Raw genomic sequence first — 26,168 nt, 5'->3', positions numbered from 1 at the left:
ATGGATGGGCCAAGGTCATAGGGTAACAGAGGAAATGAAACAGATTGACATTAGGAAGGAAACGGTGATGAGTAGACTGATGGGACTGAAGGCTGACAAATCCCCAGGTCCAGATGGTCTGCATCCTAGGGTACTAAAGGATGTGGCTCTGGAAATTGCAGATGCATTGGTAATCATTTTCCAATGTTCCTTAGATTCAGGAACAGTTCCTGAGGATTGGAGAATAGCTAATGTTATCCCACTTTTTAAGAAAGGAGGGAGGGAGAAAACAGAGAACTATCGTCCTGTCAGCCTAACATCAGTAGTGGGGAAGATGCTAGAGTCCATTATTAAAGATGAAATAGTGGCATATCTAGATAGGATAGTGATAGGATTGGGCCGAGCCAGCATGGATTTACCAAGGGCAAATCATGCTTGACTAATCTATTGGAGTTTTTCGAGGACGTAACCAGGAAGTTAGACAGGGGAGATCAAGTGGATGTAGTGTACCTCGACTTTCAGAAGGCATTTGATAAGGTCCCACACAGGAGATTGGTGGGTAAAATCAAAGCTCAGGGCATCGGGGGGAAGACATTGACATGGATAGAAAAATGGTTGGCAGATAGAAAGCAAAGGGTAGCGGTGAATGGGTGTTTCTCGGAATGGCAGGTGGTGACTAGTGGGGTGCCACAGGGCTCGGTATTGGGACCACAGCTGTTTATAATTTACGTCAACAATTTAGATGAAGGCATTGAGAATAACATCAGCAAATTTGCTGATGATACTAAGCTGGGTGGCAGTGTGACGTGTGATGAGGATGTTAGGAGAATTCAGGGTGACTTGGATAGGCTGGGTGAGTGGGCAGATACATGGCAGATGATGTTTAATGTGAATAAGTGTAAGGTTATCCACTTTGGGAGTAAGAACAGGAAGGCAGATTATTATCTGAACGGTGTAGAGTTAGGTAAGGTAGAAATAATAAGAGATCTAGGAGTCCTTGTTCATCAATCACTGAAGGTGAATGAGCAAGTGCAGCAGGCAGTGAAGAAGGCTAATGGAATGTTGGCCTTTATTACAAAGGGAATTGAGTACAAGAGCAAGGAAATCCTTTTGCATTTGTACAGGGTCCTGGTGAGACCACACCTGGAGTATTGTGTACAGTTTTGGTCTCCAGGGTTAAGGAAGGACATCCTGGCTGTAGCAGAAGTGCAGCGTAGATTCACGAGGTTAATTCCTGGGATGTCTGGACTGTCTTACGCAGAGAGGTTAGAGAGACTGGGCTTGTACACGCTGGAATTAAGGAGATTGAGAGGGGATCTGATTGCAACATATAAGATTATTAAGGGATTGGACAAGACAGAGGCAGGAAATATGTTCCAGATGCTGGGAGAGTCCAGTACCAGAGGGCATGGCTTGAGAATAAGGGGTAGGTCATTTAGGACAGAGTTAAGGAAAAACTTCTTCTGCCGGAGAATTGTAGGGGTGTGGAATGCGCTTTCTCAGAAGGCAGTGGTGGCCAATTCTCTGGATGCTTTCAAGAAGAAAGCAGGAACCATGTATTGATAGTAGATGATCAGCCATGATCTCAGAATGGCGGTGCAGGCTCGAAGGGCCGAATGGTCTACTTCTGTACCTATTGTCTGTTGTCTATTAAAAATCTTTTAACTGTAAAAGGAAATAAGGCAGTAACCAGACAGTACCTTCTTTACATTATCATTCCCGCCTTTTTATCATTTGATGATAAACTTTAAAACAACCCATCCCACGTACAACAAGCTATGGCGCATCTTGCAAAAATTGCTGCTATTTCAATTAAAACTATTATCATTATCTCATGTAAAAGCATTCCCCAGGAACCTCCAGGAAGGTTAAAAGGCCAAGGTCACATTCCCTTTCCATCGGTAAACCCACGCATCCTTCTTCCAATTCCTTTAATTTTCTGAATCTCTTGAGTGATGTGCTGATAGAGGTCTGTGATATTAGAGGCCACATCAGGAATGTACGTACAACATTCCTTCCCTATAACGGCGGAAGTCCCTCCTTGTACTGCTAGCAATAAATCCAAAGCCATCCTATTCTGTAACGCTACCATCCTTAAACCTTCTATCTCAGCAATCAAATCTGCAATCTCAGTCTCAACATTAGTTACAACTTTTTTTTTGTGTGGTGCTATTTGCTAATTCCTCCAATGCGGCTGCCAAGTGGATTATTTCCAGGGAGTTTCGAGCTGCCCCATTAAGCGAGAAATGCTATCGTCCAAAATATTTCACTTTCTGTAATTCCTCTCTTCTGTTGCCGAAACTGAATACGTTGTGAAATGTTGGCTAGTGAGTATATAGAGGGCACTATATAAGCCAAGTAGCAACATCCCGTCCAACCTCCTGCTGTGTTCGTCCCCTCGTCACTATAAGGCCCTGAGAGCCAGGGATATGCCTTTCTTCCACATACCCAATAGGTTCCATTGATGGCATACAGAGGGTCGGGGGATCTGTCTTAACCTCTATACAAGTGCTATTTCCCAGGAATGTTCCTTCTTTCCCTCCAGTTCGCCACAGCAAGTCCTGTTCACCTTTCAGATAACACGGGTAAGGTGTAGGGAAGGCCTCTCAGCCCCAGCTGTGGGTATCCGTAAATGCCAGCCCCAGAAGCAAAGACATCCGCACTCCCCAGGATCCTTACATTCTGCCTGCCACTGTTTAGCCTTAGCCATGGCATCACCCCCCCCCCCCCAACCCCATCACTGTAGTCTGGCCTGGCTTTGTCAAATTAAAATCCTGCATAAACCTGACAGACAGCATTTTGCTGCTGTTCAAGGGCACCCCCCTCCAGGGGCGTTCTGGATCCTGCTTGTTGGGGTAGATGGGCATATACCCAGCAAGCTGACTGCCTTACTGTCTTGCGTAAATGTGGCCCTTGGAAAGAAATGTATTTGCTTGGAGCCCTGAGGGAATGTGTACAGTAAGTAAAAAGAATAACACAACAGGTATTTTTTTCCTCTCTTTTTTTCAATCGTCGTCTTCTCTTCTGGTGACAATTTTGCAGTCCGTTTGGTGAATCCACTTTGGTTTCCTTCCACCTTCAGGGCTGTGGGTATGGTCACCAACACCTGATAGGGTCCTTTCCACCGAGTGTCCTATTTCTTAAATTTCCAGGATTGGCGGCGGGATAATCCCCTTTAGCAGGATCCTCGTCCTCTCGGTAGGCCTGGTGAACCTGCAAATGCAGACTTTGGAAAATTTTGGTTAGCCTACACAAATATTTTCCCATCTCCTCCCCCTAGGGTATGTATAACTAGTTTATCAGGGAGGTGAGAAGCTAACCCCAGTGGCCAAGGGGTACGCATAGGCTTTCCATAAATGATTTCTGCCGGGGATAGTCCAGTTTTGGTTGAGGGGGTAACTCTCATGTGAAACAATGCCGAAGGTAAAACCTTAAGCCAGTTTAGTCCAGTTTCTTGCATAAGTTTAGTTAGCTTACTTTTTAAAGTTCCATTTGCTCGTTCCACTATACCAGCTGCCTTGGGAGGGTGAGCACAGTAAAATTGCTGCTCTATTGCCAGTTCTTTACATATTTTCTCATTTACTATAGCAATAAAATGAGGTCCATTATCGAAGCTTATGGACTCCATGATGCACCATCAATAACTCACTCTGAGACATAAGGCGAGATATCGGCTTTTATTGACTGGAAGAAGGAAGCAGAAGTGAGTGACCACCATACTACATCCTGGTGACTGAGGCCGAGCATCAGGCCTCAGATCACCTTTATCCAGGGGCCTGTGGGAGGAGCCACAGGAGCAGTCAGCAGGGGGCGTGTCCAGACATGTATATGTAGTTCACCACACTCCAGTAGCCCATAATGAGGAATCACTTCCCTCAACAATATTTTTACAACTGTCATGGCAGTGTTATCAGTAGTGGGTCTAGCTTCTATCCACCTGCTCAATACGTCTACTATTACCAGGCAATATTTATAGCAATACACCCTGGGCAATTCAATAAAATCAAGTTGCAGACAAGAAAATGGCCCACCTGGCAAGGGGGTCTTCCCGGGGGCACAAGATACCCCTTTTCCAGCATTTACCTTTTTACACAATAGGCATGCCTTTATCTGCTTTTCAGCTGCTGGTTGGAAATCAGGATGCCACCAGGACTGTAATAATGTAGCTACCATTCCCTCTTTGCCCAGGTGGGTCTAATTGTGTACATAATCAATCAAAACAGGTAAGAAAAACATTTGGAACACAAACCTGTCCCACAGGGGTCAGCCACAATTGAGAGTCATTGTCACAGTGGCATCCCATCTGGGACCATGATTGGCGCTTCTCAGTGGGGCGTCCCCCTGAAACCCACGAATTTCCCCTATGTCTGGCATACCCTTTCACTGTTTACTTCCTGAGGGTATAATAAGTGGCCGGTGGAGAGCGGGTTGTTTTGCTGCTTCATCGGCTCGAGTGTTTCCCCCGGACATCTCATCGCCAGCCCGTGTATGGGCAGCACATTTAATAACAGCCACTTGGGAGGGGAGCTGAAGAGCCTGTAATAAATGAGAAGCGTATAGGGCATTACTAACAGGCTGTCCTGTGGAAGTTAGAGATCCCCAGTGTTCCCACAGGGCGTCATAGTCACGTGCAACGCCAAAGGTGCAGCGAGAGTCAGTATAAATATTGACCGATTTACCTCTGGCTAGCACACAGGCACGGGTGAGGGCGTGAAGTTCTGCCTTTTGAGTCGATATAGGTGTTTCGAAAGATCCTTGTTCAATGACTGTGGAGTCGTGGCAATGGCATATCCTGAGCAGCATTGGCCAGTGGGGCTGATAAAGGAACTGCCATCAACATAGAACTGGAGGTCTGCATTGGAAAGTGGTCGATCAGTCAGATCTTCTCGCATGGAGGTGAAAATTCGATTCCGTAAAAGGCAATCGTGTGTTGGAGTTAAATGGGCGGATGCCCTGGCAGGAAAGACAGTGGATCAGCAGTGGCAGATATTCTTGGGGATAATACAAAAGATGCAAAAGCAGTTCATTCCAATGAGAAGGAAGGATTCAAAGAGGGGGAAGGGGCCACAGTGGTTGACAAAGGAAATCAGAGATTGTATAGCATTAAAGAAAAAGAAGTATGACAGGGCTAAGATGAGTGGGAATACAGATGATTGGGAAAGTTTTAAGGAACAGCAGATCTTAACTAAAAAAGCAATACGGAGAGAAAAAATCAGGTATGAGCTCAGTCTAGCCAGGAATATAAAAGGGGATAGCAAAAGCTTTTTTGGCTATGTGAAGAGAAAGAAGATAGTTAAGAACAATGTTGGCCCCTTGAAGAGTGAATTGGGAGAAATTGTTATGGGAAACAGGGAAATGGCAACAGAATTTAATGCGTACTTTAGATCTGTCTTCACCAGGGAGGACACAAGCAATCTCCCAGATGCATGGATGGGCCAGGGTCATAAGATATCAGAGGAATTGAGACAGATTGACATTAGGAAAGAAACTGTGATGAGTAGACTGGTAGGACTGAAGGCTAATAAATCCCCGGGTCCAGATGGTCTGCATCCGAGGGTTCTAAAAGAGGTGGCTCAGGAAATTGCGGATGCATTGGTAATCATTTTCCAATCTTCCTTAGATTCAGGATCAGTTCTTGAAGATTGGAGAGTGGCTAATGTTATCCCACTTTTCAAGAAGGGAGGGAAGGAGAAAACGGAGAACTATCGCCCTGTTAGCCTAACGTCAGTCATGGGGAAGATGCTTGAGTCCATTATTAAGGACGAAATAGCGGCACATCTTGATGGCAGAAATAGGATTAGGCCGAGCCAGCATGGATTTACCAAGGGCAAATCATGCTTGACTAATCTGTTGGAGTTTTTTGAGGGTGTAACAAGGATGTTAGACGAGGGTAAGCCAGTGGATGTAGTGTACCTAGATTTTCAGAAGGCATTCGATAAGGTGCCACATAGGAGATTGGTGAGTAAAATCAGAGCTCATGGTATTGGGGGCAGGGTTTCAACATGGATAGAAAACTGGTTGGCAGATAGAAAGCAAAGGGTAGCAGTGAATGGGTGTTTCTCGGACTGGCTGGAGGTGACTAGTGGGGTACCACAGGGCTCTGTATTGGGACCACAGCTCTTTACGATTTATGTCAACGATTTAGATGAGGGCATTGAAAACTATATCAGCAAGTTTGCTGACGATACTAAACTGGGTGGCAGTGTGACATGCGAAGAGGACGTTAGGAGAATACAGGGAAACTTGGATAGGCTGGGTGAGTGGGCAGATACTTGGCAGATGTTATTCAATGTGAATAAATGTGAAGTTATCCACTTTGGAAGCAGGAACAAGAGGGCAGAGTATTGTCTGAACGGTGTAGAGTTAGGTAAGGGAGAAATGCAAAGAGACCTAGGAGTCCTAGTTCACCAGTCAATGAAGGTGAATGAGCAAGTGCAACAGGCAGTGAAGAGGTCAAATGGAATGTTGGCCTTTGTTACGAGGGGAATTGAGTACAAGAGCAAGGATGTCCTTTTGCATTTGCACAGGGCCCTGGTGAGACCACACCTGGAATATTGTGTACAGTTTTGGTCTCCAGGTTTAAGGAAGGACATTCTGGCAATTGAGGAAGTGCAGCGTAGATTCACTAGGTTGATTCCTGGGATGGCAGGGCTGTCTTATGCAGAGAGATTGGAGAGATTGGGCTTGTACACGCTGGAATTGAGGAGATTGAGAGGGGATCTGATTGAAACGTTTAAGATAATTAAAGGATTTGATAGGATTGAGGCAGGAAATATGTTCCAGATGTTGGGAGAGTCCAGTACCAGAGGGCATGGATTGAGAATAAGAGGTCAGTTATTTAAAACAGAGTTGAGGAAGAGCTTGTTCTCCCAGAGAGTTGTGGAGGTGTGGAATGCACTGCCTCGGAAGATGGTGGAGGCCAATTCTCTGGATGCTTTCAAGAAGGAGCTAGATAGATATCTGATGGATAGGGGAATCAAGGGATATGGGGACAAGGCAGGGACTGGGTATTGATAGTGAATGATCAGCCATGATCTCAGAATGGCAGTGCAGACTCGAGGGGCCGAATGGTCTACTTCTGCACCTATTGTCTATTGTCTATTGGAGCGTCTAAGGGCTGCGGTGGGTCACGTAAGAAGGTGGCAGGGTTCAAAGTCGTGCAGTGGGCGAAGGTCAATAGGGGATTATTCATGAGAGTCATCTCATATTGGCTTTGCCAGGCTTGCATCAGATGCTGAGTTTGGTGAGTATTGAGGAGTTCCACTGTGGAATGTAGCATGAGTGCAGTAACTGGTAATATTTGATGCAGCTGATACAAGTGTGTATATGGCTGGAAGAAACTGTGTGCACAGTGGTAATCCCACTGCCACTGGGTCTAACTTGGTAGAGTAATAAGCTACTGGGCGCTGTCGATCACCATATTTCTGAGTGAGTACTGCAGTTGCACAACCGTCCTTGATGATGACGTACAGCTGAAAAGGACGATTGTAGAGGGGTCGTCCCAAAGTGGGGGTTTATAATAAACTGCCTTTTAATACAGTTACAGCTTCTTTTTGTTCTGCGGTCAGTGCAAAGGGGCATTCGGAGATGCTACTGAAGATAACTGATGGGTGTAGATAGCAGCATTCGGTATCCATTGCCTTCAGAAATTTAAAAGTCCCAGAAAGGCCCTCATTTGCTTTGGCGTAGTTGGAATGGGGCGTCTGCAATTGACTGTATTCAGTCCTCCATTAATTTGTAACTCTCATGTGTTGAGTTGTAGGGTAGTTCCAGTTCGTAAAGTTTGTGAAGGGTCTGCGAAAACAGAGTTGGAGAGTGGACGAACCCTTGAGGCAAGTGAGTCCAGGTATATTGTTGTCCTTCAATCTCTCCGATCACCGAAACCGGATATTCCTTTCCTACAAGAGAACTATTGTACAGGTTGCCTTCGATTGAGGTCCCGGTGGTATCATAACGGACTGTTACATGGGGGTCAGCTGCTGGGAAGGGAGGCACAAATGTGGATGGGCCCAGGTTGATTCCCCACCATTGGGGAACAGCAAACTGGGGATACTGCCTTCCCCTAGTCAGACCCAGCTTGATACCTTCATCTGTGCAGAGAATTTTGACCCCCAATGGACAGAGCAGATCTCATCCTGCTAGATCACATCACAGGTTAGTGGTAACTGTAAATGGGATAACACAGGTTTGTCTGCAATATTGAACAAGCAGTGGCATGGTCTGTCAGTATACTTTTCTTGTCCCTCAAATCCTGATAGGACCACAGTTGCATCCAATAGCCAGAATCCCCTATCCTTTACTACCTCCTGATCAAGGGTCGAGGCGGTTGCCCCCGTATCGATCATAAATGGAATAGGGATTCTGGCCACCTGTAATATTACGTGTGGTTCTTGGTTGGGAGATGTGGTGACGACCAGGAGATCTTGACCCTTATTTCATGCAAAGGGATTATTCACAGTGAATAAGGCTCAAGGTGGTCCATGGGGAGGGGATTCTGTCCTTGATTGATAGGGACAATTTGCCTTCCAATGACCATATCTTTTGCAATTATAGCAGGTCCCACCCGTTGCCCCGGGTTGAGATCCCCCTCTGGACATCTGGGATCTGGTTCCCTGCGGCCCGGATCCACTATTAGATCTTTCTCGGCTTCCCCTCCAGGGTCCTGGCTGAAAGGGGTTAGTGGGTGGAGATAGGATCCTAAAACATAACCCAAGTAAGTCTTTAGTAGTGGCCCCATACATTTGAATAGTATTCCGGACATACTGGGCAAATTGGGCTGGCTTTTCCTTACGGTCTGGGGCTTGATTCATGATCATAATCATCTCCTGGCATTTCCAAGGGACATAAACCTCAATTGTGTTCCTGATCGTGGATTAGGCAGCTGTCTAATCGGGTATTGCCCTGGGGGGCTAGTCTGGACCTCCTCCATTTGCAGAGTAAGTTCTGCCACTTCTTCCTTCTGACCTCAATTTTACGTCCCCTATTTCTTGGATTCAATTTTATTCACTCCTCTAAAGTTTCATGGTACTCCTCACTGTAAGATGGAGGAGGTGGAGGGAGGGCGGATGGACCCGGAGGGGTCGGGATTCTAGGAAGGGTTCCCCACTCCTCCTCTGTCTCATTCCCTGAGTCTCCAAGCAGGGTCAGTATGCCAGACAATGGGTCAGGATCCCGGGACCCTTTTGGTTTTTCCTTGCAGCACTGTTGTCTCAACACGTCCTTCCTTCCTATTCATTTCAGCCTTCTGTTGCCTCCTCTGCTCTTCCTTCTCCCATCTACCCATTCACATTCAGCTTTGAGGGTCTCCCAACCTCTGGGAGTTCCATCAGATACTTCTATCCCCTTACCACAGGCATTATTCCTCCAACTGGCCAGTAAGGTATTATTCCATTTTACATCTGCCTTATCTTTCCATTCCTTGATCAAGGACTTCCATTTTATCCCCCCACAGCCTTTTTACCAAACTAAATTAACCGATTGTTCACATGACTCTATATCCCAAGTCCCCCCCCGCCCCCGCCCCAGGGGCCAAATATCAGATCCCGAATGTTTAGGAAGTGCAAAACTTAATCTTCATAAATCATCCTCTATTTTAGGTAATTTTTTCACACATACTCTGGAGGGGAGTTCCCTTTCCAGCTGTATCAAAGGCCTGTCCCATTATTGCCCTTATTATGTCACCAGTTATTCTTATTTATCAAGTCAGGTCAAGTCAAAGTCAAGTCAAGTTTATTTATATAGCACGTTTAAAAACAACACACGTTGACCAAAGTGCTGTACAAAGCAAGTAGCTAAAATCACAAATACATGAAACACGGACAAACCAACAGAGCAAACACCTCATATGCGCAAAATACACAACACAAGGGCCCAGGCATAAACCAAAAAAAAATCTCTTTTCTACGCCACCAGGTGGGAAATTTAGCCAGCCTGCCTCCCCTTTTAATCAATTTCAACTGGCCAGGTAATCAGGAGGCAGCTGATATGGTCAAATCAGTCAGGGAGCGGTAGCTGCCTCTCCTGACCGGGGTCTCCAGTCCCAACTTTTTCCTTAGGAACAATACAGACTTCCCAATGCCACCCGCAGCCTTTAAATCTCACTAAAAATACCAGCCTATGTTCCTTTAATACTCGCAAAAGCAACTCTCACATAATCTGGAGGCCTTTCCTCCTTTATCCTGAACTTGTCTCATTAAGTTTCAACCGGCCAGATTTCTGCTGCTAAGGTGAGAATTTTACTGGGCTGCCAGTCTCGTGTCATTTTCAAATTTAAACCGGCCACATCTTGAGACATGAATCATCAAATTTCATCCGGCCAGATCTCCGTCACCCGCAGCACCATAAAAGAGACAACTGCTTACCTTAAATCCTGTATCCAAACCGGTCGTCTGATCCCGTCAAGGTACCGATCTCAATGGGCGAGGGGCAGAATGCTTGGTCGGACAACAAAGAGTAGCTGGAGGTAAACTACCTTGCCCAGCTGCTCAATTGTGATTGATTCAAGCCCCCTGTTACTTATTCAGCCCAGGGAGATGTTCCCTATGTTGGAATGCAAGTCACTGCACCAAATGTGGAATTAAGTCAAGTCAGACACCGTACAATTTCAATTAACCATTTCTTCTTTATTCCAACTTCAGCTGGCGAGAGATCCGAGATCTACAGTGGGCAAGAATCCCCTCTTGCCAACCAGACCTCTGTCCTAGGATCCGTACCTTACATACAGACACCTCTTTCTGTACAGATATTTTGCAGAACTTCGAACAATTACAACAGTCTTCAGGTTACTTCCCCTTAAGCAATCAGCACAGCAGAGGGTCCATATTTGTCCATTCTCGAATGCAGATCTAGGTGCAAAGCTTACTCAATAGTCTTGACCACAGGTTAATTATAAACCAAGATAGTTGTAAAGCAGGAACAATCTTAAACAAAAAGGCAACAATACAGTCTGCCATACTTTGTATACGTGACTAACTAATAATTGCTATTTTAGCAGAACAGCTAACAACCTTTTAGCCTTAAAAGGGGACAATCATACATCAAAAATCCTTTAACTATAAAAGGAAATAAGACAATAAAAAGACAGTACCTTCTTTACATTATCAGGGTGATCACGGCCTCAATACTTCTGCAGTTGGTCTTTACAAGTATTTCAGTGTGAGGCACCCGCTCACGCCAGGTAATTCCCAGGATGCTCTGGAGGCAGTTTAAGTGGAAGCGCTCCAAGGACTTGATGTGATGGCTGTAGGTTACCCAAGCTTCACAGCCATAAAGGAGGCTGGTGACACAGACCACTTGGTATACAGCAACCTTTCTGGAGGGACGAAGGCTCCTGTTCTGAAAGACTCTACGCCAAAGTCTCCCAAAGACAGCCGATGCCTGTTTAATGCGGCTCTGGATGTCGTTGTCAATGCCGCTATCCTCAGAGACAATGCTCCCTAGATATTTGAGAAACATTACCCACTAACAGAACCCACATGCTACAAGATCAAAAAGTGCTGACCATCCAGACATTCATCCAGTGTTTTACAAACTCTAATATGATACATCAGGAAAGTTATAGAGAGTGACAGCATGGAAATAAGCCCGTGGGTCCATTGAATTCACGCCAACCATCAACTACCCATTTATGCTAATCCTACATTAATCTCATTTTAATTCATTCTGGGACCACCCAGCAAGAATGTATAAACTCTACATATATAGAGTATGAGGTCAGGATTGAACCTAGGTCTGAGGCTGCAAGACACCAGTTCTCAAAGATAGTTTAAGAAGTTTGGTAGTGAGTGGAGGCTACAAGCAGGCTCAAGGGGCCTTCTGTTTTATATTTTCATATTTCATCGTAACTTTGAGGTAGACTATTTGATCCATCAAGTGTATGCTGATCTATAGAGCAATCCCATGTGTGTGTTGTTCCTCTCCTTCCAGACCCAACCATTCACCTACATTAGGTGAAATTAGCATGTAGATCAACACTCCTCTGGGGTGTGGGAACATATCAAAGCTTCTGGGGAAACACAAGCCTTTGCAGAAAATGTGCAAATTCTACACAGAAAGTGCTGGAGGTCAGAGTCGAACCTGAGAGACTGCAACAGCAGCTCTATTAGCTGTGCCACTGTGGTTGGGGTAATCCAAAGGATCAGGCAGCATCTATGGAAATGAATAAACAGTCAACATTTCAGGGTTCTGAGCAATTCTTAAGATATATTTTATGACAGTTGTAGGTTTGGCAAGATGTTCCTCAGTGTGGACTCTAGCACCCCCGTGTGGTTGGGAATAAAGTGGCCAATTTGGAACAAGGCAATGATAAGTCCCAAGAACTCCGAGTTAGAATCAGGTTTATTATCACCGGCATGTGACAAGAAATTTGTTAACTTAGCAGCAGCAGTTCAATGCAAAACATAATCTAGCAGACAGAGAAAATAATAATATTAAATAAAGTAAAACATAATAAATAAATAAGTAAATCAGTTACGTATATTGAATAGATTATTAAAAACGTGCAAAACAGAAATACTTTAAAAAAAAGTGAGGTAGTGTCCAAAAGTTCAATGTCCATTTAGGAATCGGATGGCAGAGGGGAAGAAGCTGTTCCTGAATCACTGAGTGTGTGCCTTCAGGCTTCTGTACCTCCTACCTGATGGTAACAGTGAGAAAAGGACATGCCTTGGGTGCTGGAGGTCTTTAATAATGGACGCTGCCTTTCTGAGACACCGCTAGTGCCCAAGATGGAGCTGACTAGATTTATAACCTTCTGCAGCTTCTTTTGGTCCTGTGCAGTAGCCCCTCCACTCCAGACAGTGATGCAGCCTGTCAGAATGCTCTTCACAGTACGACTATAGCAGTTTTTGAGCATATTTGTTGACATGCTAAATCTCTTTAAACTCCTAATGAAGTAGAGCCACTGTCCTGCCTTCTTTATGACTACATCAATATTTTGGGACCAGGTTAGATCCTCAGAGATCTTGATCTTCCAGGAATTTGAAGCTGCTCACTCTCTCCGCTTCTGATCCCTCTATGAGAATTGGTATGTGTTCCTTTGTCTTACCTTTCCTGAAGTCCACAGTCAGCTCTTTCGTCTTACTGACATTGAGTGCCAGGTTGTTGCTGCGGCACAGTTCCACTAGTTGGCATATTTCACTCCTGTACGCCCTCTCGTCGCCACCTGAGACCCTACCAACAATGGTTGTATCATCAGAAAATTTGTAATGGTATTTGAGCTATGAATAGCCACACAGTCAGAAGTCCACAGAAAGTAGAGCAGTGGGCTAAGCACACACTCCTGAGGTGCGCCAGTGTTGATCATCAGTGAAGAGGAGATGTTATCATCAATCCACACAGATGGTGGTCTTCCAGTTAGGAAGTCGAGGATCCAATTACAGAGGCCCAGGTTCTGCAACTTCTCAATTAGGATTGTGGGATTGCTGAAGATAGAGAACTGTGAAAGTGGCTTTACTTGGAGTAGAGCATAATTGCAGCCACTTCTGGGATTCTTGGCACTTAGCAGGAAGCTAAACTTGGACTTTTTGGTTTCAAAATCTCCTAAATGTGATTTACTGTTCAATTCCAGCCTAAATTTCAACCTTTGATCTGAAAAGGTGACGGTTCTTCTTCATTCACAGAATGACCAGTTTTTATGAATATCGTATCTCCATAAACAATGTTACTTGTTGGTGGTTCATTAAAAGCAAAGCCACAGGTAGACAGGATGCTGAAAAAAGGATTTAGTGCTCAGGCCTTCATCAGTCAGTATCTGAGTTGGGACATTATGTTAACACTGAATGAAGCTGCACTTGGAGTTCTCTGTACGGTTACAGGAAAGATGTGGTTAAACTGAAAAGAGTGCAAAACAGACTTGTAAGGATGTGCAGGGACTAGAGACTCTGAGTTAGTCATCTGGGAAGGTGCTGGTGCGCTCAGTGCAGTGGCCTCTCTGGGTCCAACAAATGTTGCAAATGTTTGTCTTAAACATTTTTCTTGTGATCGCAAGACCCTGTTGGACATTGGTAATACAAAGCATGCAAATCAAGTTCATTGGTTCATTAGCGAGACCAACGGAGGGGGAGATGTGTGCCCTTGGTTGGTGTGTGGACCAGGTCCTCGTACTGCAGCATCACCTGTTACAGGAATCCAGGGAAGGAAGCACTGGAGGTGGTGTGGGAGAGAACAGAGTCGCGGTGGATGCACTGAGATTTGTGCTGGGGTGGGGAACAGCCCCCTGCAGGCTGGGTTTCCTATCAGTGCTGCGCTCTAGTGTTACCTCCCTGGATTGCCTTTGTCTGTGCCTGACCCAGCACAAGGTGCGGAACTGCTGTGTGCTTATTCTTGCAGAGATGTGGCTCCCAGGACAACATCCATGCACCATCAATCTTCTGGTCATGCCACTGAGGGACTTCGGCTAATATGACTTATGACAATGTACTGTGATTTGCAGAACAGTGTTTCATTTAGCTGTACACTTGTATATGGTTGAATGATAATTAAACTTGAACCTACAGGGAGAAGTTGGCCAGTCTTTATTTCTTAGAAAGTAGGAGAATGAGAGGCAACCTCATAGTAGTGTTTAAAATTATGAGAAGCATTGACAAGGTGGACAGTAACAGTAATTTCCACAGGGTAGGGGAGTCAAAAACCAGATTTAGGGCAAAGAGAAGGGAAAGATTTGAAAGGGGCCAGAGAGGCAGCTCTTTCACAAAGAGAGTGGCAAGTCTATGGAACCAGTTGCCAGTGGTCAGCATGGCATGGTTGGGCTGAAGGGCCTGTATCCATATTGAATTGATCTAACACTCTATACCCATATCTATATGACCACATTTGATCTACATTCTAAACCAAGCTGCCCCACACCACCCTCCAGTCCTGATAGATTGATTTGTAAACTGCTTACAAATTAATATTTGTAACGCACAGAATTGTGGAGGAATAAGGCAGTGCCTATGGGTGGGGGGGCGTCTCAGTGATGTAGCAAATCTTAAACACAAGGGATTCTGCATTCCTCGCATTTCTTGAAATGTTTCTGCAGTCATGCCTGAATTCAATCAGGGATCTGTTTACACCCAACACTCTTCTTACTGAACAATGAATGTCAGAAACATTACAGGCAGCCATCGAGATACGTGGGAGGAGCATAGAAAGGCATATGACCCCAGGTCCTACCTAGTCTAAGTTTTAGTGCATCCATGTTCATAGCTTTCTCCTCAGTCGTACACTAGTATGATCATGCTAAATTTGTTGTTTATTTTGCACTGATGTTAAGTTATGTGTAATCTGTGATGGATATTCACTGTCCTGGGTCAGGGGGCCTTTTCTTTTTTGCTAAGACTAGCTTTCTGAACATAGCAGCTGACACTTCTAGTGATCAAAGTGTTTCTGAGTAAGTTAAACTTCCAATACTCTTTGTTTAGCTTCTTGTCATAAATGGGATCTTCTTGATGTAAATGGCAAGCAGTGATCAGTTTGAAGTTAAAAGGACAGCATAGGAAACAAGCGCGGTAATAGCACAGACTTGCTGGCCCCACAGCACCTGGTCTAGTTGCTGAAAAGATGCAGTGTAACACAATGGTTATTTCTTTTGGCTTGTTTCAAACTGGACAAGTTACTTGCTTCAGGTAAGCTTCTGGATGAGACTGATGTAATTACATAGCATACCAAATAGCTGATGTATTATTAGTTGGACGGTTTGTAAACTTAAGAGAGTTAGTTTTACATCATTAATTGTGAGTACCTGAGTTCAATGTCTCCAGAAGCTTTTAGATCACTTGTGTTAAAAGGTATCTGAAAAAACTATTGCGTATGTAAGATATCATCTGAGTGGCAAAGAAGCAATATGAATGTAGAGAGTAGTCTTGGCTTTTTAAGAACGGTCCAGGAACATCAAGAAGAATGGCAGAAACAAGGGGTGAACTAGAATCCATTCCTCTGCCTTTGATTCCTGTGACAGATGACAGGTTTGTCTGTGGTTCATTGGTTTGTCTTTTTAGCTTATAGGAATTGTACTTGTGTTTTGGAAATCCTTTGTGTTTTAGACATTATTTGTAATTTGGAAATTTTTTAAAATAGAAATCCTCTGGGAATTTTAATTGTGTTTCAAGAATATTGTTTGAATTTAAACATGTATCACTAAAAATAAATGAACTGTGTTTAAACTACCCCCCCTTTACAAAGGTAGAGTGTTCCGATGAAATGCTTTCTTAGGCTGAAATGGCATAAAGTGAAGAACCATTAATTTATATGGGAAAATTTTTTGTAAAAGCGAAAATCCTCTTTGTAACATGAAAGCAAGTTACTAATGTAGGTCTTTTGTAAAAGCGAAGTGACATAAAGCGAACATTCGTAAAGCGGGGGACACCTGTACTTTGTTAGCTGGAAGTATCTCCTCCTTGGTGGGGTTGGGGTGGGGGGGATCCCTCTGTTTAAATAGTGGGTATTGGCAGCTAAATTGATCTTGGAGGAAGAACAGGATAGTGTGAACTAGTCTTTGAGGATTCTTTGTAGTCAGCAAACCCAAAACCATCACAAATCTATGTTAATTTAAGTTTAAGTTACCATATGTTTATCCTTTTCTTGTAACGTATTGTGATACTGTTGCCAAAAAATTAATTTTTGGGGCATTTACACCCTATGACAGCAACAATAGACTTAAACTGAAACTTCTCTGAGTTTCTCGAAGTTCATATTCCAAAGTTAAATTTATTAACAAAGTACGTACGTATATGTCACCTTGTACTCTCCTGAGATACACCTTCTTAATTGAGTGGTGTCGCAGCAACAGCCTCGCACACAACATTAGTATGACAAGGAATTGATTGTAGACTTCAGGAAGGGTAAGTCGAGGGAAAATGCACCGGACCTCACTGAGGGATCAGAAGTGGAAAGGGAGAGCAATTTCAAGTACGTGGGTGCAACATCTCCGAGGATCTATCCTGGGCCCAACACATCAATGCAATTACAAAGAAGGCACAACAGAAGCTACATTTCATTAGGAGTTTGAGGAGCCTTGGTATGTCAACAAACCCGCTCGCAAATTTCTAAGATATATTATGGAGAGCATTCTAACTGGTTGCATCAACATTGGGTATGGAGTGACCACTGTACAGGAGCAGACAGTTGTAAATTCACCCAGCTCCTTCATGGACACTAGACTTCCCAGTATCCAGTACACCTTCAAAAAGTGATGACTCAAAAATGTGGCATCCATCATTAAGGACCTCCATCATCCAGGTCATGCCCTCTTGTCATTACTACCATCAAAAAGAAGGTACAGGAGCCTGAAGACAGACACTCAGTGTTTCAAGAATTGTTTGTTCCCTTCCGCCATCAGATTTCTGAATGGACAATGAACCCTTGAACACCTTCTCAGTACTTTTCCCTCTCTTTTTGCACTACTTATTTTATTTTTTAACATATACTTATTATAGTTCATAGTTTTTAATACTTTGTACAGCAATGTGCTGCTACCACAGAACAACAAATTCCTTGACTTACAACAGTGATATTAAATCTGATTCTGATTCTTTTGGACATTCAGAGTGGATATAAAGAAACGCATGAGAGTCCGTGTAAAACTATACACAGACACAGAAAGACAAGCAACCAATGTGCGAAAGAAGACAAACTGTGTATATACAAAAGAAAAACTTGAGCTTCCCTTATCCAAAATTCCAAAATCTAAAAGCCTCTGAAGTCTGAAATTCTTTTGATCGCTGACATGATGTCGAAAATGGAAAATTCCACAAGGTGCTGGGAAGGTTCCCTAGCAATGCACAGGTTTCTGTGCATCACGGACAGTTCGGAGGGTTGACCTCACATAGCAATGAACAGAAGTAATTGACACAGAAAAATTGCAAAAAGCGAAAAATGAAGATGTTGATGATAGAGTGGATTCATCAGCATCGCTGTGAATATATACTGCTTAATGGTATGCTGATCATGAAGAGATCTGTCAAGACAAACTGAAAGCTGAAGGTAATTGTGAATATACAGAAAGCTGGTTGCAGAAATTTAAGAAAAGGCATGGCATTACAATTCTAAAGATAAATCATGTGTTCATCAGGAAGCGGCAGAGAAATTCATTGATGAATATGCCACTGACGAAGATCTAATTCGCTGAATAGCTGCATCAGTACAAATGTACATCAGTGCATGATGAATAAGTGTAAGAGAAAGACTTCTTACCTGTCATACATATGTTCAGAGTTGGGAATGTTGACAGTACTAAACAACCACTGACTGTCCACCTGGTGGCCGAGGTAGTGATAGCTTATCTTTCTGATGGTTCAGTGTTTCATTCACACAATTATTTAAGGTGTTATATAAAACTACCTTCAGAGTATATGGATAAACTGTATATGTAATGAAAATAGATTTTGTGTTTAGACACAAACAAGAGAGAATCTGCAGACGCTGGAAATCCAAGCAACACACACACACAAAATGCTGGAGGGACTCAGCAGCCAGGCAGCATCTATGGAAAATAGCAGTCAACGTTTCGGCCCCTAGATGAGTCCTGCTGAAGGGTCTCAGCCCAAAACATCAACTGTGCTCTTTTCCATAGATGCTGCCAGGCCTGCTGAGCTCCTCCAGCATTTTGCGTGTGTTGTTTATGTTTAGACTTGCGTCCCATCCCCAAGGTATCTCATTATATAGACGCAAATATTCCAAAATCCAAAACACTTCCAATCGGAATAGGTGTGCTCAACATGTAATCATGATAGTGATGCTAATAATAAAGAAGTAATAAATACTTATTGATTACTATCATGGACTCTTGTTCAAAGACTTGATTCGTTGAAAGTGTGTCTGTAGGTTGTAGAATCAGTTCAATGTTCAGTTGAGTGATGTTGTCCATGCTGGTTCAGGAGCCTGATGGTTAAAGGGTAATAACTGCCCTTGGAGCTCTGTACCTCCTTCCTGCTGGCAGCAGTAAGAAGGGAGCATAGTCTAGATCGGGGGTTGGCAACCTGCGGCTCCCGAGCCATTTGTGGCTCTTTCACCTCTGTGCTGCGGCTCCCTGTGGCTTTGGGAAATAATTGGTCAGTATTTAATTAAAATGTATTTTATGTTAGTTTGTTAGCTTTTGAAATGTAATTCTAAATTTGAAGATTATGGTGATCTTGTACAATCTAAGTGTGGCGACACATTTCCTGGCACATCCGAAACGGCTCACAATTAGCCAGCATTCCGGCTAAGGGAGATAGCCTACGGGGGTTTGTGAGTACGCGTCTTTTGCAGCATCTGCGTCCATGGGGGCTGGGTTGAGGGAGGCTTAAAAGCAAGGCTGTTTAGTTCGAATAAAGTTATTCGACTGCAGTTTACTGACTGCGTGAGCACACCACTACAACGTGTTTTTATCGCTATTAATATACGTCACCACTGCCAATATCTGACACCCGCCAGTGCGCGATTTCTTTAATTTTTCGATCCAAGGTAAGCCAACTATGGAGAATTCTAAAAAAATGAAAAGTGACTGAAGAAAACAGAACGTTTAATGATACGTGGACAGATTCATTTGCTTTCACTGTTGACGAGACTGGTTTACCGGTATGCTTAATATGCAATGAGAAACTAGCAAACAACAAAAAGTCAAATGTCGCAAGGCATTTCCAGAGTAAACACGCAGCCTTTGCTCAAAAATATCCGGATGGAGATGAGAGAAAAAAAGCCGTTTCGGAACTGATGCGGAAGGTTGATCTGAGCAAAAATCATTTCCAGAAATGGATGAAGTCTGGAAAATCAACGACATACGCCAGTTATATTGCCGCTCAGGAAATAGTCAGGCACGGGAAGCAGTTTACAGATGGTGAATATATAAAAGAATCTTTCATTAAGATTTCAGAACATCTATTCACGGACTTTAAAAACAAGAGTGAAATTGTGCAGAAAATCAGGGATATGCCCCTCTCTGCAAAGACTGTCAAAGACAGAACCATAAAAATGGCAGAAGACATCACAAGACAGCAAATTAAAGACATCAATTCAGCTGTGGCCTACTCGATTGCCTGTGATGAGTCTAAAGACAAAGGTGATATTGAACAAATAGCGTTGTTCTGCCGGTATGTAAACTCTGCCGGGCCACAGGAAGAACTGATTGAGTTGATACCTCTAAAAGACCAAACACGGGGGGAGGACATCTGTGAGGCTGTCTTGAATTGTTTAAGAGCCAAAGGAATAAAGACCACCCATCTGGTGTCAGTAGCTACTGATGGGGCACCGAATATGACGGGAACGCACAAGGGATTTGTGGCTTTACTGCAGAAGTCGCTGGACAGAAAGCTGCTGACTTTTCACTGCATCTTGCACCAAGAGGCACTGTGCGCTCAAACATTTCCTCCGGAATGCACAGAAGTAATGGATGTTGTCATTCAGATTGTCAATAAAATAATGGCAAAAAGTTTAAATCACCGTCAATTCCGTTTGTTACTGGACGAGCTGGAAAGCGCATATTCTGATCTCCTGCTGCACAACAAAGTCCGGTGGCTGTCCAAAGGGGAGGTGCTGAAACGCTTTGTCGCGTGTCTGGAAGAAGTGAAAACTTTCCTGGGCAGCAAAGGGCTCACCTTTCCTGAGCTGGAACAGCCAGAGTGGCTGGAAAAGCTACACTTCATGGTAGACATGACAGCGCACCTGAACACGCTGAACACAGCTCTTCAGGGGAAAGGACGCACAGCCCTGCACATGTTGGAGGATGTCTTGGCATTCGAGCGCAAGTTGACAGTGCTTGCCAGAGATTTACAGAAAGGCACTTTGTCTCACTTCCCCAATTTGAGAGAGTTCAAACAAGGTCACGACATGATAATTTCGGAGTATTTACATTCTGCAATCATCGCAATGCAAACATCGTTTGGGAAACGCTTCTGTGAGTTCAGAGAGGAAAAAAACACATTATCCTTCCCGGTCACTCCCTTAAGCATCGATCCTTCCCTACTGAATACGACTGCATTGGCAGGTGTGAGTCAACCTGATCTTGAGATGGAACTGGCCGACATAGCCGACAAAGACATATGGGTGTCCAAGTTTAGACGCTTGACAGCAGACCTTGAAGATGTTGCCCGTCAGAAGGCCGTTCTTGCTCAGAATCACAAATGGAGTGATATTGAAAACCTTCCAAAACCGGACAAACTTGTGTTCGAAACATGGAATGCTATGCCCGACATTTATGTAAACATGAAAAAGTATGCGCTTGGAGTCCTGTCGATCTTTGGATCCACATATGTATGTGAGCAGGTGTTCTCCAACATGAACTTTATTAAAAACAAACATCGCGCACGCCTCACAGATGACAGCTTGCGATCCTGTGTAAAGATGAAGGTGACGTCATACAGCCCTGATGTGCAGACGCTGTGCGCTGAGGTCCAGGAGCAGAAATCCCATTAACCAAGTATGATAAATATTTTAATTGCCTATTATTTTATGTATATTCATATTTTTTCATTGTTCAGTGAAATAGTCCTTTTATTTTTCAGGCTGACAGCTGGCTGATGTTATTTTTGGTTTGCTGCTGGTGGCAAATTTAAGTTTGGCGTTTTTCATAAATACAAGAAGGACTCAAATAGACGTTGAGTATTTTACTTAAAAGTAACCTTCAACCCAACGTCTTTTTTTCGGAGTTCAAAATGTTTTTGTTGCATGCAGAAATGTAATTTCGTTTTCTCTGCAGGAGTTCATCAATTTCATAAATGCAACACATTATAGTTTGTTTATACATAGCATAAAGGCAAAAAAAACGTTGTATGCAGTGTTATTTCATTTTAAATGTCAAACGGGTTTTGCGGCTCCCAGTGTTTTCTTTTCTGTGGGAAACGGGTCCAAGTGGCTCTTTCAGTGGTAAAGGTTGCTGACCCCTGGTCTAGATAGTGGCGGATAGTCTTGATACTGCCTCCTTGTGGCTGTGCACTTTGTAGATGTGCTCAGTAGTGAGGAGGATATTTCCTGTGATGGACTGGGCTGTGATGGACCACTTCTTTTTGTCCACTTTTCTGTTTGGGATTCTCTCCACTGTGCATCTATAGACAATTGTCAAAGTTTTAGATGACTTGTCAAATATGTGCAAACTCTTGAAAGTAGAGGGGCTGCCAGGCTTTCTTTGTATGGCAGGACAGATCTTCTGAAATGATGACACCAAAGAATTTAAAGTTTCTGTCTCTCTGCACTTCTGCTCTCCTGAACAGAACTAGCACATGGACCTCTGGTTTCTTCCTCTAGTAATCAATAATCAGATCTTTGGTTTTGATGATATTGAGTGAGAGGTTGTTCTGTGGCACCATTCAATTAGATTTTCACTATCCCGCCTATATGCCAATTCATCACCACCTTTGATTCGGCTACTGACAGTGATGTCTTCAGCAAACTTGGATATGGCTTTGGAGCAGTACTTAGTCTCACAGTCATAATATGAAGTAAATGGAGTAGGGGACCAGGCACCCAACCTTGTGGTGCTCCTGTGCTGATGACAATGGTGATTGTGGAGGAGATGTTGTTGACAATCCAAACTGATTCAGGATTGCAAGTGAGGAAATCAAAGCTCCAGTTGCACGGGGAGGTATCAAGCCCCAGATCTTGGAGCTTATTGATAAATTTTGAGGGAACGATAGCGTTGAATGCAGAGCTGTGGTCAAATGCATGCATCTTCCCTGTTCAGTTGCTCCAGGGCTGAGTGAAGAGCCAATGACACGGCATCTGCAGCGGACCTGTTGTCAAGTTGGAAGTCAAAAATGGAGCAGATTCAAATCAATCCTCATGCAGGAGTTGATTTGTTTCATGACCAATGTCTTAAAGCACTTCTGGGCCAGATGCTTCCCATGGGTTCACCCTCCTGAAGGATGCTCTCACATCAGCCTCAGAGTCTTCTGTCCTCACAGAGTGATCTCCCTAATGTAGCATAAGCAGCTAACTGTGATATGTGACCAGAGTAAACAGCAGCTTTCAGTGGAGGCCGGTACACAGTCACTCTCAGCTTCCTAGCTCCAGCTCATTCCAGGCTGCTACCATTGGCTGCTGTTTCTCACAGTTTGCTGCTCGGTTTAGCCTGTACCTATGGGAAGAGAAACAGACTTAACGTAACATATGCTGTGGATAAAGGGTTTCTGGTTGATGTACTTAAGATTTCTAGAGGCATTTGATAAGGTGATCAATCAAAGCTTATTGTGGAAAATTAAAGCTTATGACTCGGGGTGTAACACATTAGTATGGATCTATCAATCTTTGCTTATGCAAAGTTTTTCATAAATTCTGTTGTATTTCTTTATTTTCCAGTAAATGATTGCAAGAAAATGAATCTCAAGGTAGTATATGGTAACATATACAGTATGTCCTTTGATAGCAAGTCTTATTTTGACTTTTGACTTTGGATAGAAGACAAACCTGACTAATAGGAAATACCAAAGCAGCAAAAAAACCCCACTTATCTTGTTGGTAAGATGTGACGAGCAGCGTTCAGGTTCAAGCTCAGGTGTCATTCAACCATACAGGTAAATGAAACAACGTCCCTTTTGGGGTACAGGCAGTGATGCTGGTGCCTCAACTTCTTACAGCTTATACAAATGATTTGATGAAGAAGCCTAAAATAGGGTTGCCTAATTTGCTGATTACCTAAAGATAAGTGGGAATGTAAGTTGTGATGTTATGATGGAGCATACAAAGATATTTGAAAATATTAAGTGGGTGGATAAAGATCTGGTCAAAGAAGTACAATGTGAGACAATGAGGAATTGCCCACCTTTGGAGGAAAAGTTAAAGAAGGGTATCACAGAGATGCAGGAGAGCAAAAGGATAGTTTCCTGTTAGAACAATTAATTGGAAAGAAATTAATTAAGTATAAATTCTTAAATTGTATTTAATATAAAATCTGGGAATTTATACCTCAGTTATATCAGGCATTGGAGAGAGTACTTCTGGAGTATGTGTATTAGTCTCCTGATATAACGAAGCGTATTAATACATTTTGAACTATAAGAGAGATTTACTAGTCTAATATCTGGAATGTTGTCTTCTGAGGAACAGTTGTACAGAACAAGATGGACGATTAAAGTGTATGAATTAATAAGGGTCTTGACAGGACTAGCCCTTTAGCAAGCAGGCAATGGTATCCTGAGGAAGGACAGGAGGGAGCAAACACTGCCTGTAGTTCTCCACAATCCAGTAACCCTGAATCAACAGCAGGCTGACTCCTGGGGCAGCAATTTGCTGTTTGTAGGACATGTGCTGCTATCAGGGAGCAGACAGCTGTGTCCCAGGGGTATTTGCAGTCCTGGCAGGGTTCTAGATATGCTGTGCCTAGGAAATACTGGGCACACTACTGCTGTAGTCTATATCTTTAGATTGCTTGGTCCAGTCATTGTAAGAGGGCATGTTTGTGGTGTGGTGCTCTGACCCCCAGACTCACCTGAGACCAACGACCAGCAAGGGGGTGGCCTTTGGTGCAAGGTAACCTGAGACCTTCCGGAGACCTAGTCCTGCCCTCGGAGACAGACAAGCCAGTCCCGGCCAATAGGACTGTGTGTGAGCTGACCCTGTCTAGTTGGGACTGCACAGGAACTAGAGACAGGGAATCTTTAGTTCAGGAGAAAACCAAGGAGATGTCTGACCAGTCTGGAAAACTTGCAGCTAACCCTCAACAATCCAGCTGCCAGGTCTCGAAGAAAGAGAAGACTCCGTAATGCAGATCCTTGAAGGCTATTCCTGGGGGAGGGGCAAGGACCATCTGTAACACCTCGCTGACGTTGTCTGAGGATGCAGATGGGCACGGATTTGGCCACTGTTTCTGTGAATGAGCTTTGTGAACCTAGGGAAGGGGGAAGTGGGCTCTGAGCTTTGTCAAATCACCCCCGCCACCTAAGAAGTCTCAGGGGTCATTCTTGAAGGAAGATCTGGAGGAGATTGCAACACCCAAACTGGTTGAAATCCCTTCTGTCTACAAGGATTTGGAGGAGGTCTTCAGCAAGGGAAAGGGCTTGACTCTTCCACTGCACTGATCCTACGCCTGTTATTGACCTGCTGCCTTGTTCCCCGCAGTATGTGCGGGCATGTGATGTGTCCACTGGGACCAAGGAGCCACATACCCAACCTCAAGCGCCTGCACCTGTTATGGAAAGACCATGGGTGCACGCCTCCATGGACTTTGTCACGGGCTCTTCTCCCATCCAAGGGGAAGACTGTCATCATGGTAATTGTTGATCAGTTTTCAAAAGCCTGCAAGTTCATTGCCTTGGAGAAGCTAGCATCTGCAGTGAAGACAGCCAAAATTGTCCTGGACCAGGGCTTCAGGATCCACAGACTCCTAGTGGACATTGCCTTGGTTCGTGGTCCACAATTCGCATCATATTTCTGGAGTGTGTTCTGTAAGGTGATAGATGCAACAGTAAGTCTTTCCTCTGGGTTTCACCTGCAGTCCAACGGCCAGACGGAGTGGACCAACCAGGATTTGGAACTAAAATGCCTGGCCTCAGATAGATCTGATGACCGATGTGACCATTTGATGTGGACAGAGATTGCTAATACAACTTAACAGCATTCGGCACATATGATGTCACCTTTGGAGTGCCATTTTGGTCATCCTCTGCCTTCTTTCCAGAACAGGACACCAAAGTTGGGTTCTTGCAGCCAAAGATCTTATCCAGTGCTCCAAGCAGAAATAGAATAGGGCAAGGCAGATTCTGCTGGCCTCTACTGGAAGGTGGAAACCAAGGCGAACCAAGGAAGACAGGAACCCACTTTGCAGCCTGGGCAACAGGTTTGTCTGTTGCTCATGATTTGCCTCTCTGGGTGGAGTCTAGAAAGTTGACACCCAAGTTCATTGGACCCTTCAAAGTCCTGAGGAAAGTAAATCCGGTGGCTTACACCTTACTGCTCCCCAAGACCCTAAAGGTCAATCCCACCTTCCACATTTCTAAATTAAAACCTGTCTACATCAGCCCCTTAGCCCCACCATCACCCAGGTTTATCAACCGGAAGACGGTGAGAAGACTATTGGACTCACAAACTGTTCAGGGTGTTCAGCAATACCTCATGCTCTGGGAAAGATTCGGTCCTGAGGAAAGGTGCTGGGTGCCTGAAAGAGACATCTTGGATATGGTTGGCATCCATGACTACCATCACCGTCTCTCCGAGCAGCCAGGGCTGTCAGGAGTCAGCCATAGGGGAAGGGGCTGAGTTACAAGTTGTGCCCAACCAGGCCAGCTTCTGGGGTTTAGACGCTC

This window comes from Hypanus sabinus, chromosome 8, assembly GCF_030144855.1.
Source record: "Hypanus sabinus isolate sHypSab1 chromosome 8, sHypSab1.hap1, whole genome shotgun sequence".
NCBI lineage: Eukaryota > Metazoa > Chordata > Chondrichthyes > Myliobatiformes > Dasyatidae > Hypanus > Hypanus sabinus.
This window is presented reverse-complemented; position numbering follows the sequence as displayed.